Genomic DNA, 12,280 nt, shown 5'->3' with positions numbered 1-12,280 from the left:
TGCACGTGTGCGCGCTTTCTCTCTCTCTCTCTCAATTAAACAACACCATTGCCCAACCACCTTCAAAAAACATTGCCTGTCCCACCTTATGCCATAATGTGTAAAGTAAATCGATCATTCTTAATGATACTGTTTGTCAAATGTGTATGGTTGACCGATAACCTCCATCACCCACTCTGATCTGTAGTGCGGTGTGTGTTGTGTGTGTTGTTTCTTTGATTTGGTTCATTTTTCCCATACATTTTACTAACACCATGCTTGTACCTGTATGCCGTGTGTGTGTGTGTGTGTGTGTGTGTGTGTGTGTGTGTGTGTGTGTGTGTGTGTGCGCGTGCGTGCGTGAGTGTGTGTGTGTGTGTGTGTGTGTGTGTGTGTGCGCGCGCGCGTGTGTTGGTTGTTGTTTGTTTTTTTCTCTCTTCCCTGTTATGTATCTCTACTAACACCATGCTTTCATTTTATTTAGTATTGTGTAGTGTAGACCCTATTCAGGGCGGGGACTGGACTAAAAAGCACACCAGTGCTTAACAATTATCCTCGAAATTATAGAATTTTGTCTTGTCTTGTCTTGTCTTGTCTTTCCCACGCCCTTCCTATCTCTTCTGATGGTGAACTTCCTCGCTCACAGCATTTTTCATTCGTCTGCTTCGTTTTATGGAGTTTTACGGAAGAAATCATTAAAATAATCGGCGAGTCTTCCCTCGCATGTGTTGTTTAGAGCAGCAAATATTAATCATGGACATAATATATTAGGACATATATATATTTGTTTTCTTTTCATGCTATCAATATTAAAACTGGAAGAAGATAATTTTCAGACGGCGACCCAGCATAATTATGGTGAAGCGCTGTGTGTTCACAGCTGCTATGTTATTGGTATTGCTTCAGTGCATACTGTTCATTACGACTGTTCGTTTTAGGGCAGTTTGCTAGAGGTAACACAATGCTATGAACTGTCATGGGTAGGGGCCCAATGTGTGGGGGAGATACGTGTGACAGAAGATTGTTTTTTCTCTTTTCCTCCTCCTCCTCCATGTATTTGTGTACTAGGCTATTTTGTAGTGGATGTAGAAATGTGACAACGGATGGGAACAATAGAGGCCATGCCTAAAATCCTGATCATTGGGAAGTTCTCATTTCTCCCTCTCCCTCTCTCTCTCCAGTGCCAGCCGCTGACACCAACACGACACCCAAGCAGCCAGCCGCCAGCGCTACAGAGGGCAAAGGTCAACTAGAAGAATGCGGAAGAGCGGACGGGACTTCCCCTCGATGTGTCAGCCAGGGCAGTGACAGTGCACGTAGTGCACGTGGTGCACGAGTTCAGCGTGGCGGTAGAGGGCGCGTGGCGAGAGGTGGACAGAGCAGTGCTGGATTACACCGGTTCTGGTCCAGTCAGGGTTCCCCACCTGTCAACAAGACTCAGGCCAATGACGCACGACCCAGACGATAGGATAGGTCGGGTCATCTTGGGGAGTTGAGTTTTCTCGTGTATAACGTTGAGACTCTGTATAACAAGTTGAATGATGTGTCCTTTACTGAATATGTATCGAGATTTGATATTGCCTGTCTGACAGAAACTTTTGTTGATGAATCATTTGACTTTTATGGTATATTTCATGATTATGTAAAGTTTGCTGCTCCTGCGAAAAAACTCTCCCGACTGGGAAGAAACTCGGGTGGCGTTTTACTTTTGATAAGGAAATCATTATCTGAATTTGTCTCTTTTGTCATTATCAACTGAAAGAATGACTGGTATTGATGAAGAATGTGCTCGAAAGAAGAAAGCAGTAAGGGGGTTGTTAAGGAAATGTAGAAGATCGAAGAAAGCAGACCCAGAGAAAAGGATAGCTTACGCAAAAGAAAGGAGAGAATATAAGCTTATGCTGAAAAGAAAGAAAGAAAAATTCGATCAAGCAAAACTAACAAAGTTAAAACAATCAATTCATAATCCCAAGTTGCAAACTATAAGATCAGTGAATAGAAAACCTCTGACTTACAAATCCTTTAATATTGAATAATGGTAGTCATTTTTTCACCTTGTTTAAAGTGCTAGATTTGTCACAACCAGACCAAAATATTGTCAGTGTCAGGAATCACCAGATATATCTGATGAACTATTTAACGGAGTTATTTCCAGACAGGAGGTTCTCGCCAGCATTGGTAATCTTAAGTCTGGAAAGAGTGCGGGTCCTGATAAGATAATCGTTGAAATGTTGAAACATGCAGATACAACTGTCATTGACTTTCTTGTTGCCTATTTCAATAAGCTGTTGATACTGGTATCTTTCCAACAGAGTGGTCAAAATCAGTTATTCGTCCAATCTATAAGAAAGGAGATGCCAACGAGCCAAACAACTATCGTGGCATAGCATTAACAAGTGTTGTTAGTAAATCATATACACACATCTTAAACGAAAGGCTTACATTGTGGGCAAAAGAAGAAGAAAAACTCATTGAGGAACAAGCGGGATTCAGAGCAGGCTATAGCACTATTGACCACATATTTACTCTTTATGCCATTGTACAAAAATTTTTGCAAAAGAACTCTAAACTTTATGTAGCCTTTGTTGATTTTAGAAAGGCTTTCGACTCTGTGAATAGGAATGCTTTGTGGGCAGTTTTGAGGAAGTATGGGGTGAATGGCAAAATGTATAGGGCTTTGAGAAGTATTTATGACAGTGTGTTATCTTGTGTGCGTGATAAATGTTGTTACAGTGATTACTTCAATTGTCCCAGAGGAGTAAAGCAGGGTTGCATGCTTAGTCCCCTGCTATTTTCCTTCTTCATGAGTTAGCCGTTGAATTATCCCGAACTGGTAAACATAGTATACAATTAATTCCCGGTGCAGTTGAAATATTTCTGTTACTATTCGTTGATGATGTAACATTGCTATCTGATACGGTTTTTGGTCTCCAGAATCAACTAGACAGTCTTAGACGAGAAGCTGACCGATTGCAATTGATTGTTAATCTTGAAAAAACGAATGTCATGGTATTTAGAAAAGTGGGTCATTTAGCCATTAGAGAAAGACAGTTTTACGGAAATGAAGAACTAAAAGTTACAAATTCGTATAAGTATTTGGGAATGGTCTTCACAATAGAATTAAGTATTAGTATAGCTTTGTCTTAAGTTTGTAGAAAAGGGAAAAGGGTGGTCATGGAAATACAGAAATCTCTTTAAAAAAAACTTAAGACTATGGACTTAAATCTGTTTTGGAAAATGTTTGATACACAGATAGAACCACTCCTAACTTATGCAGCTGAAATATGGGGATTACACGAAGATTGTAAGCAGATTGAAAAAGTGCATACTTTTGCAATAAAAAGATTCCTTTGTGTTCCTTTGCATACATCTAATAAATCAGTCTATGGGGAAACGGGAAGATATCCGCTATATATCAGAACATATATAAAATGCATTAAATACTGGTTAAAACTCACTGCTTTACCAATGTCACGACTATATAGACAGGCCTATGAAATGCTCCTATCAAAACATGAATCTGGTCAGTTTAATTGGGTATCGAGCATTCATAAAGTACTGACTGAGAATGGGTAGAAGGGGTTGGATATCAGCATGATTTCATAAGTGAATTTAAAGACAGGTTTATCTTGTGCAATAAGCAAAACTGACATTCACGCTTAGAAGCTAATGATAAATACAGGTGGTTTTATTCCTTTAAAGCGTCTTTCAGGCAGAAAAATATTTATAATGTGTAACAAATAAATGGCATAGGGATAGCATCGTCAGGTTTAGACTGAGAGTGAGTGGACTAAAAAAAATCTGGTGTCAGCTTCTGAACACTGCAGGAAAAGGCCAAATCATTTGGGAAAATGCTTTCTCTTATGATTATGGAATGAGGACAAGGAATGTGATGCCTCTGCTAAGGAGGTCGATTTAGATTTCTGTTTCTTTTCATAATAAATCCTAGTCAGCTAGACCCAAGACATGCACCCAGTTTTGGTCACGGAAACTGAGCAACTCTCACAGACACATGTGAATAATACTTCACTGTGTGTGTTTGTTTTCCTGCAGCTCTCAGCTCAAGGCCCAGCCATCACAGGTCTGCCATCTGCTCACCCCCCTGGCCCCCCTTTTTATAAGCAGATGTGGTGCAGCATATAAGTCTGAGTCTGCTTGCTTTGACGCCTCCTTGAATCAAAACTGGGTGGTCAAAATCGTCTCACAAAGTTCTGACGAATAAACACACATGGCAAACTGGGTGTGGAACATTGACCAAATTCTGCCATCACCCAATTGTACCGAACTATGTTACAAAACAATGAAGAGATTGCAAAAGCTTCAAAGCTTGTTTTGTCCCTATTCTACTTCTACTACACAAGGAGCCAGCCACAGCCTGAAAAATCCCACAATGATTCATGTCTTTGATGCAGTTGTGTGTGTGTGCCCTTCCAGTCATCAGTCCATGATGCTAACTACTTTGTCTTGCAGCTGTTTGTTGAAAAAATATGTCTCCTTGTATGGTGCTTGTCTTTCAACTGGAGTCCATTGCACACTCAACTCATGGCTGGCCAGGGCAGAAAAATCCCACAGTATATAAATATGTTAAGTTCTTTGTTACGAATGACTGAAAACATTAAACATCCACATATTTTCTCCATTCAAAGACAACAGATCACATCACCAAACACTTGATATGGTGTATACATTGGATAAAAATGACTTTATTCACTTGTGTAATGAGTAACAAGTCTTTGGCATGAAAAGCAATGCATTCCAGACTCCAGATTAGACTTGTCATATTAAAATGCTGGCTCAAAATCATGATATGTTTAAAAATCACATACACATTCCCACTGTATTACACTGATCTGTGCCATATTCATAATCAAGGATATATTTGACTTTTTTCTGCATTTATAACAGATATATGACTACACAAAGTTATGAGAGTAAAAAATTACAACAGCACACAGCACTTCAAAGACAAAGAAAATTTCTTGTTCACTGGAAGACAAATTTAAAAAAAGGAAGATTAGAGAAAGAAAATAAAGAAAGCTAACATAATATAAAAGATACTAAAACATTAATCTATCTTCGCAAGGAATTACTCTGAGTATTACATACAACAGAACTGCTGACTGATTGGTTCCTTCTCTGATGTTTTCTCAGGGTCTGACGATCACTGAATCGGTAGTGTTGACTGATCTGGGAAAGCAGAACTTTTGCTATGAGCAAAACCCCTCAGGAATCACCAATATGCACAAAAATCTCAAAATTTTGAAGGTTTCTCCTACTCCTGGAGTCGACAACAATAATACCAAAAGTACACATTATCAATGCTGAAAACTGTCACTGACTGACATTCAGAAAGCAGAACTCTGCACTGAATTGAACGACTTGGAAAAAACAGCCAAAGAAAACAGGCAGGGTTGAACGTTTTACTGTATGTACACACTGTGCATCTGTCTAACCAGTTACACATCAGATTTCCATAAGAAAGAAAACCTGGGAACTTAAATGCCATCTCACAACCTTGACAGCTTGAGGTACTTCCAGGTAAAGAGTTAACAGTCCCAAATACTGTCAGCTTTACTGTGTGCACCCTTATGTTAAAAATAACTTTTTCTTTAAATTCAGGGGGTGTACCTTTCGCACAGCATCACATTATAGGCTGGAAATTATGGTACTGTATGGGCATCTAATTTCAATGTGATTGTGACACTGATCTCTTGAAATGTACTATGTATACCTCTAATAATTTAGTAAATCTCTGAGAGTGATCCTGAAAAACATCTTTTGACATGTCTGTGATTGACATTGTCAGTCTTTTCAACATGTTCCATACAGACATGTAATGCCACATTCACAAACACCACTATATTTCATCACAGAACTGAATAAATAACAAAATAATAAAGAAAAAACACAAAAAAAACATACAAAAAAAAATCCAAACTCAAATTCAATAGACACATTATGCGAACGCATCAATGAACACTAAAAAAAAGATCAAAGAATGTATCAATCACACACACACACATACATACACACATGCACACACACACATGCACACAGATACAAACACACACACATAACAAAAACAAGAAAAACAGGTAACAGACAGAGCTAAATATTATGCCTTTGTACAATGGGTGGATAAACAATACATGTAACAGATATAAAGCATAATATTTATATGCAAATAAATGCGTTGCTGGCTAGTAGTGTTCATATATACTGTTTCTACCAACACCAGAGGCACACAAGTTAATGATATGTTTTACTGACGTATACATAAACATAAATAATCTATATGGTAAGCATTTAGAACACTGTCTCTGACCATGGATTGGTGCTGTACAAGTATGCATATCATCAAAAAAAACAACAAAAAAAAGAAAAAAGAAAAAAAAAAGGTGGTTAAAATCGATTGCTGCTAACATACTGACAAACTTGAGGATCTTTCGACTTCCATCAATCATGGAATGCTCAGATAATATGTGCAGATATGCTGTTTCACAACCACATCAACCTTCACCACACTGATGTTGGAATACTCATGATATGTGCAGATATGCTGTTTCACAACCATGACCATGTGACATGAGACTGCGGGACCCATTTTTGTCTTTAAAATAATTTTTAAAATCCACCTTTTCATTAGATTAACTCATACCCTTTACAGAATAATATATTTCATATATTCCTCAACCTCCACATGGGAACTGTTCTTGCACAGTGTATATTGTCTCAATTAACAAGTAAATAAGTATTAAAAAAACAACTAATTAGCAACTTCTATTCTGACTTTGTCAGTCCCACAAATCTGCACTTTCTAAAAAACAAAATACATCAACACAAAAATGTGCACGGCTCACTTAGCCCCTCTTTTCAAACTCAGCCTCAAGTGCAGCTGTCATTTACATGCTGCGTTGCATGAAGGCAGCATTGGATTTTTGTGCAACCCCCCCTCCTCTCCCGCCCCCTAGAAATGATGTGGGTCCCACAGACCCACGACATGAATACTGGTGAACAATGCTTCACCGACTCCACTAATACAGCAAATATTGGTCGGACAGACCCATGAAAATCAGGTGGGGTGAATTGCTTCTTTACATGACTGGGTGTGACAGTGGGGATGTGGGTAAACAAAGTATTGTGAATGTTACACAGTAATATCTTCACTTTCCATGACCCTCAAGAGGAATGTTTCTAAAAAAACAACAACCGTATGTTACTGTGGGAGTCTCTCTTCAAAAGCATATGAACAGTACCATTACTTTTTGAGACTCGTAAATTGTGTTGTAATTTTACATTTTTATGACACATTAGAGCATAACACTCAAATGTAGCTGTCGATGTAGGTTTTCTATTTCCTGATCTTTACACAAGATTACTGTTCTGAGAAGACTCAATGTACTTTCAGAAATCCGATTTCACACAAACACACATAGAGTCATTCACTCAAGACTCATGCACTGGCAGTGCATTTTAAATGATACCATCTGCACTAAATTAATTTCACAGTGCACATTTCACACAGCTTTCAAAATCTTGCTTGGTCTGCAGTGGATGTTCAACTTTTTCCTTCCTTCTGACAAGGTGCAACAACATACAACACAATGCAATCTGTCAAACACAGTCGTTCTCCTGATATCCAGTCTTACATGTCACATAACATGCACCATGCCATTTTAAATCAACTGATTTTTCCTTCACCAAACTGAACAGAACATTTGAAAATATCGCTTCCTCGTTCCCCCACTCTGTCCGTTTATGTTGATGTTTAATACAGTGACTTTTTCCATATCAAAATAAAATTATGAAATATATTCACCTTGCTTTCCTTCTCTCTGTCTCTTTTCCCCCACAAATACATTGATTTTTTAAACCAGCATGAATTTACTTTGCAGACACAGTAATATTTTCATTTTACCTGAAGACAGCAAATACAGGGTTCACAGAAAGTTACCGACAACCAGCAAACTAGCATAGTGTTTTTTATTGGGGGAATGGTGAAAAGACCGAACTTTTGGCAAACAGCAGTGTATGCAGCCAATATAATGAACACCACTCACAACCAGGTGCTTTTGTTTTTTCCTTTTTTTTTTTTTTTTTTTTTTTTTTACAATGAAAAACCACAGGTATCATTTATAAACCACTGAATGAGTCAACTTGTGGCCGAAACACCAAATTTTCAAGCACATTTTTCAAGCTGTTCGTAGTGAAGGTGTGCCTGAAACAGCTGTTAATGCATTCACTGAGAGACCAGTGGCAGACCATATGAAGTAGTTCTCAACTTTTCGTGAAGTCCATAGTATCACTTTGTTACAGGTATCTCCACAGACTCCAAAACACAGTACAGGAGGCAGAGGGGGGAGGGGGTGGGGAATCAATGAAAACCATTGTCTATTTCCTCAGTAATACAGACACATAGTTCCCAGCACAAAACATCTTGTAACACCCTCAGCTTGAAACACAGGTTTCCTAAGAACCTGAGGCCAGGGGGGCATGAAAGGACGGATCATTATTCATGGGTCAGGAGGCATCTCCCATCTTCCTAAGTTTGTATTGTATTGTACTGTATTGTATTCTATTGTATTGCATTGTGCTCTGTGTTGTATTGTATCCTATTGTGTTGTATATTGTATTGCATTGTATTGTACTGTATTGCATTGCGCTGCATTTGTATTGTATTGTATCCTATTGTGTTGTATTGTGTTGTATATTGTATTGCATTGTATTGTATTGAATTGCATTGCGCTGCATTTGTATTGTGTTGTATTCTGTTGTACTGTGTTGTATTGTAATTGTATTGTATTGTGTTGTGTTGTATTGTGTTTTTATTGTATTGTGTTGTATTGTATTGTGTTGTACTGTCTTTGTATTGCAATTCTTTTGTCACCACAGATTGCTCTGTGCAATATTCAGGCTGCTCTCCCAAGGAGAGCATGTCATCACAGTGCAGCACCACCCTTTTCTTTTCTCTTTCTTTGTCTGCACCTGTCGGGGACAACCCTTTTTGTTGTTGTGGGTTCTTTTAGCGTACTCTAAATGCATGCTGCATATGAAACCTTGGTTTATCATCTCATCTGAATGACTAGCACCCAGACATCACTCAAGGTCTAGTGGAGGGGGTGGTGGGGAAAAGTCAAAATCCTGGTCTGTGAATGGGACTCAAACCTGGATACATTTGCTTCCTAAATGGGGCATGTTATCACTAGGCCACCACTCCACGGCTGTAACTTACCCAAAGCCGTGCACCTCAAGGATGCTCAGACATGCCTCTACAATCATATATAGGTATAAATATATATATATATATATATATATATATATATATATATATATATATATATATATATATATATTAATATATGTATATATATACATATATATATAATTACACTTTTTTTTTCTCACGATCTGCACCAAAGCTGATGGTGGCCAAGGCAAGTCAGATCACTGGTGTGTCAGTTCAGACAGGTAAGCTGGACTCCAGTGAAACCTGTTAGTTCAGACAGGTAAGCTGGACTCCAGTGAAACCTGTCAGTTCAGACAGGTAAGCTGGACTCCAGTGAAACCTGTCAGTTCAGACAGGTAAGCTGGACTCCAGTGAAACCTGTCAGTTCAGACAGGTAAGCTGGACTCCAGTGAAACCTGTCAGTTCAGACAGGTAAGCTGGACTCCAGTGAAACCTGTCAGTTCAGACAGGTAAGCTGGACTCAGTGAAACCTGTTAGTTCAGACAGGTAAGCTGGACTCCAGTGAAACCTGCTAGTTCAGACAGGTAAGCTGGATTCCAATGAAATCTGTTAGTTCAGACAGGTAAGCTGGATTCCAGTGAAACCTGAAGGCTTGTTGCTGCATGGAGAGCCTGTGAATCCATGTTCAAGAAACAAGTTCACTTCTTATTCAACACGGCGATAGGACAGGATTCGGCCCCGCCTTCCAGTACCGAGCCCTAAAACAGAAGACATCAATTTACTGCGCCAATGGCTGTAAACAGCTGTTGGACAATAAACCTTTAACACCAAGTAATCCCCACCCCACATCCCTTTCCCTCCCACTGTTCCTCCTGCTCACGGAAACCAGTGCCTGACTGAAAAACCAAACATACAAAAAAGAAAAACAGAAAAAAAACTGAAAGGTCATTAATCTTTTCTCATACATAAACACACACAACCTGTCTAGCTTCATTGCTTTGACAGTGACCGAGGGGTGAGAAATCTGTTCACTTTTGGTTTTATCATCTTCACAATAAATGATGAAATGAAACACGAAAAAAGATTCTACTTTCATTCCGATGACCAGAAGAAAAAAACAGGACATGATGAATTCACCTTTTTTTGTTTCATTGCCACGATCAGAAAAGTGAAAGGCAGGCTCACCTTTACAGCTCTGACCAGACGTAAAACAATTCAAAGTAAAAAAATTCTTATCCTTCCATCATTCAACTGAAAATCTAACAACAGTTTGACATTTGACATTGCTGACCGCCTGCACAGTACCACTATCAGGACAATCATGGCAAAATGGCGTACCACGTAATCAATATCAATGACTAGCATGTGGCTCTTCCAGTCACAATGTAACAAAGTACCATGTACATAACGACTGCATTATAAAGGTCACAACACAATGCATGCTCCACAGGCCAGTTCACAACACTTCACAGGGTGGATAAGGCATGACATGTCTAGTGTTTTTCCTTTTTCCAAGGCAGGTGTTCAATCTGTAATAACCATTTAAATCATTCCAAACACAAATGCAGTTTTTAAAGAAAATAAGAACTACACTGTCCACACTGTTTTTCTAATGTTTGAAATAACAAGAATTGTGAAGTGATTGAATGAAATATCACTTATCATTGTAAAAATGGTGGAAAGACAAGGAATTACTTTTTAAACACCCATTGTAACTGATAGAAAGACAAGGAAAATACTTTTTTTTAAAGTGGTAATATTTCATTCAGTCACTTCATAATTTTTTTTTTTCAAACACAGGAAAAATTGAACATGGTCCTCAGATTTTTTTGGACAGTATAAAATGTGCACAGAAATGCTGAACATTAAAAGTAAAATCAGTACTGGTTTGCCATTTGTTTCATAGCCCTCTTTAGTCAATCCATTTGCAAGGAAGTTGACTGCATCATTTTCCTGGCAACAGTTTCCAATGATATGTATTCAAATGCCAAGCAAAGGGGGAAACCATCCCTCAAAAGACATCAGATGAAAAGCAGTGCTGATGCCAAATATATTCTGAAGGAGACTGAGAGAATGAAAGAGAACTTATGGAACTAGAACATGATGATTCCAGTTGGATTTCACACGCAAGCAACAAGTAAAATGTTGACATCACTATGCAAAGTCTCCATAAAAACTGAGCTGTGAATTTGTATGAGATGTGCACAGAATAAAAAGAATAATTTCACACTACCCTCTGCTCACTATATAGCCTGCGAGGGCAACTGTGCTGAAATACTGAGACAACAGATGCCAGAAAATGGTCAAAACCTTTCAATGAAAAAATTGCTCACATTTACAGTCACAGCAATGGCCTGTCTAGAATGATAGCCATCATCCAAATCTATGTCCACAAGTACTGCTTTCAAATGCTGCAAACACCAGGAAACCTACTTGAACTCTGATCAAACCACAAGTACTGCTTTCAAATGCTGCAAACACCAGGAAACCTACTTGCACTCTGATCAAACCACAAATACTGCTTTCAAATGCTGCAAACACCAGGAAACCTACTTCCACTCTGATCAAACTACAAGTACCCACCACATACAACACCTCACCAGAAATGTGTCAAATACCGCAGTCATACACCTTTGTTTTGGTCAAAGCTGTGTCCTGTAACCTCTGGATTCAACCAATTCATAAATGTTACTAAGGAAAATATCAGTCTTTTGGCAGGCTTCATGTGGCTAGATCATATCTCACAGATCAAAGTTAGGAAACAACTCCCCTATGTTTTTTAAGTCATGTCAAAGAGCATACAGCACACTACAGTCATGGCTGGGCTTTGTGACCAACGATGAAGGGAGGGGGGTGTACACTGCTGTCAGCTGGGTGGTGCCAGTCCAGACCAGTGTGGGACAGGTACACGTGAAACTCACTGACCTTTTTCATGTCACATCCCTGAAAGACTCACCTGCCCAAATTTAAAACAAACTGGTGAAGCATTATCATCAGGAGAACTTCACATTCCACACGTCTCTCATTACTTCATTTTTACTCCAGCTCCTTTTGTCTCAGACAGGCCAAAAGAAAACTCAAACCTAAAACAGACATTTTATACCTTTATGCCAT

The 12,280-nt window shown here is 38.8% G+C and overlaps 1 protein-coding gene across 2 annotated transcripts in view; it reads right to left on the bottom strand.

Moving 5' to 3' along the window:
* Window positions 1-4,662: 4,662 nt before the first annotated feature.
* LOC143275076 (protein PALS2-like) overlaps window positions 4,663-12,280 on the bottom strand; it is an 89,033-nt gene continuing 81,415 nt past the window's right edge. For both annotated transcript variants that reach the window (XM_076579141.1, XM_076579142.1), the window contains exon 15: window positions 4,663-12,280. This exon is cut by the window's right edge and continues 639 nt beyond it. The gene's annotated coding sequence lies outside the window, so the exon portion shown is untranslated.

This window comes from Babylonia areolata, chromosome 29 (genome assembly GCF_041734735.1).
Source record: "Babylonia areolata isolate BAREFJ2019XMU chromosome 29, ASM4173473v1, whole genome shotgun sequence".
In the NCBI taxonomy this organism is placed as follows: domain Eukaryota; kingdom Metazoa; phylum Mollusca; class Gastropoda; order Neogastropoda; family Buccinidae; genus Babylonia; species Babylonia areolata.
This window is presented reverse-complemented; position numbering and strand designations above follow the sequence as displayed.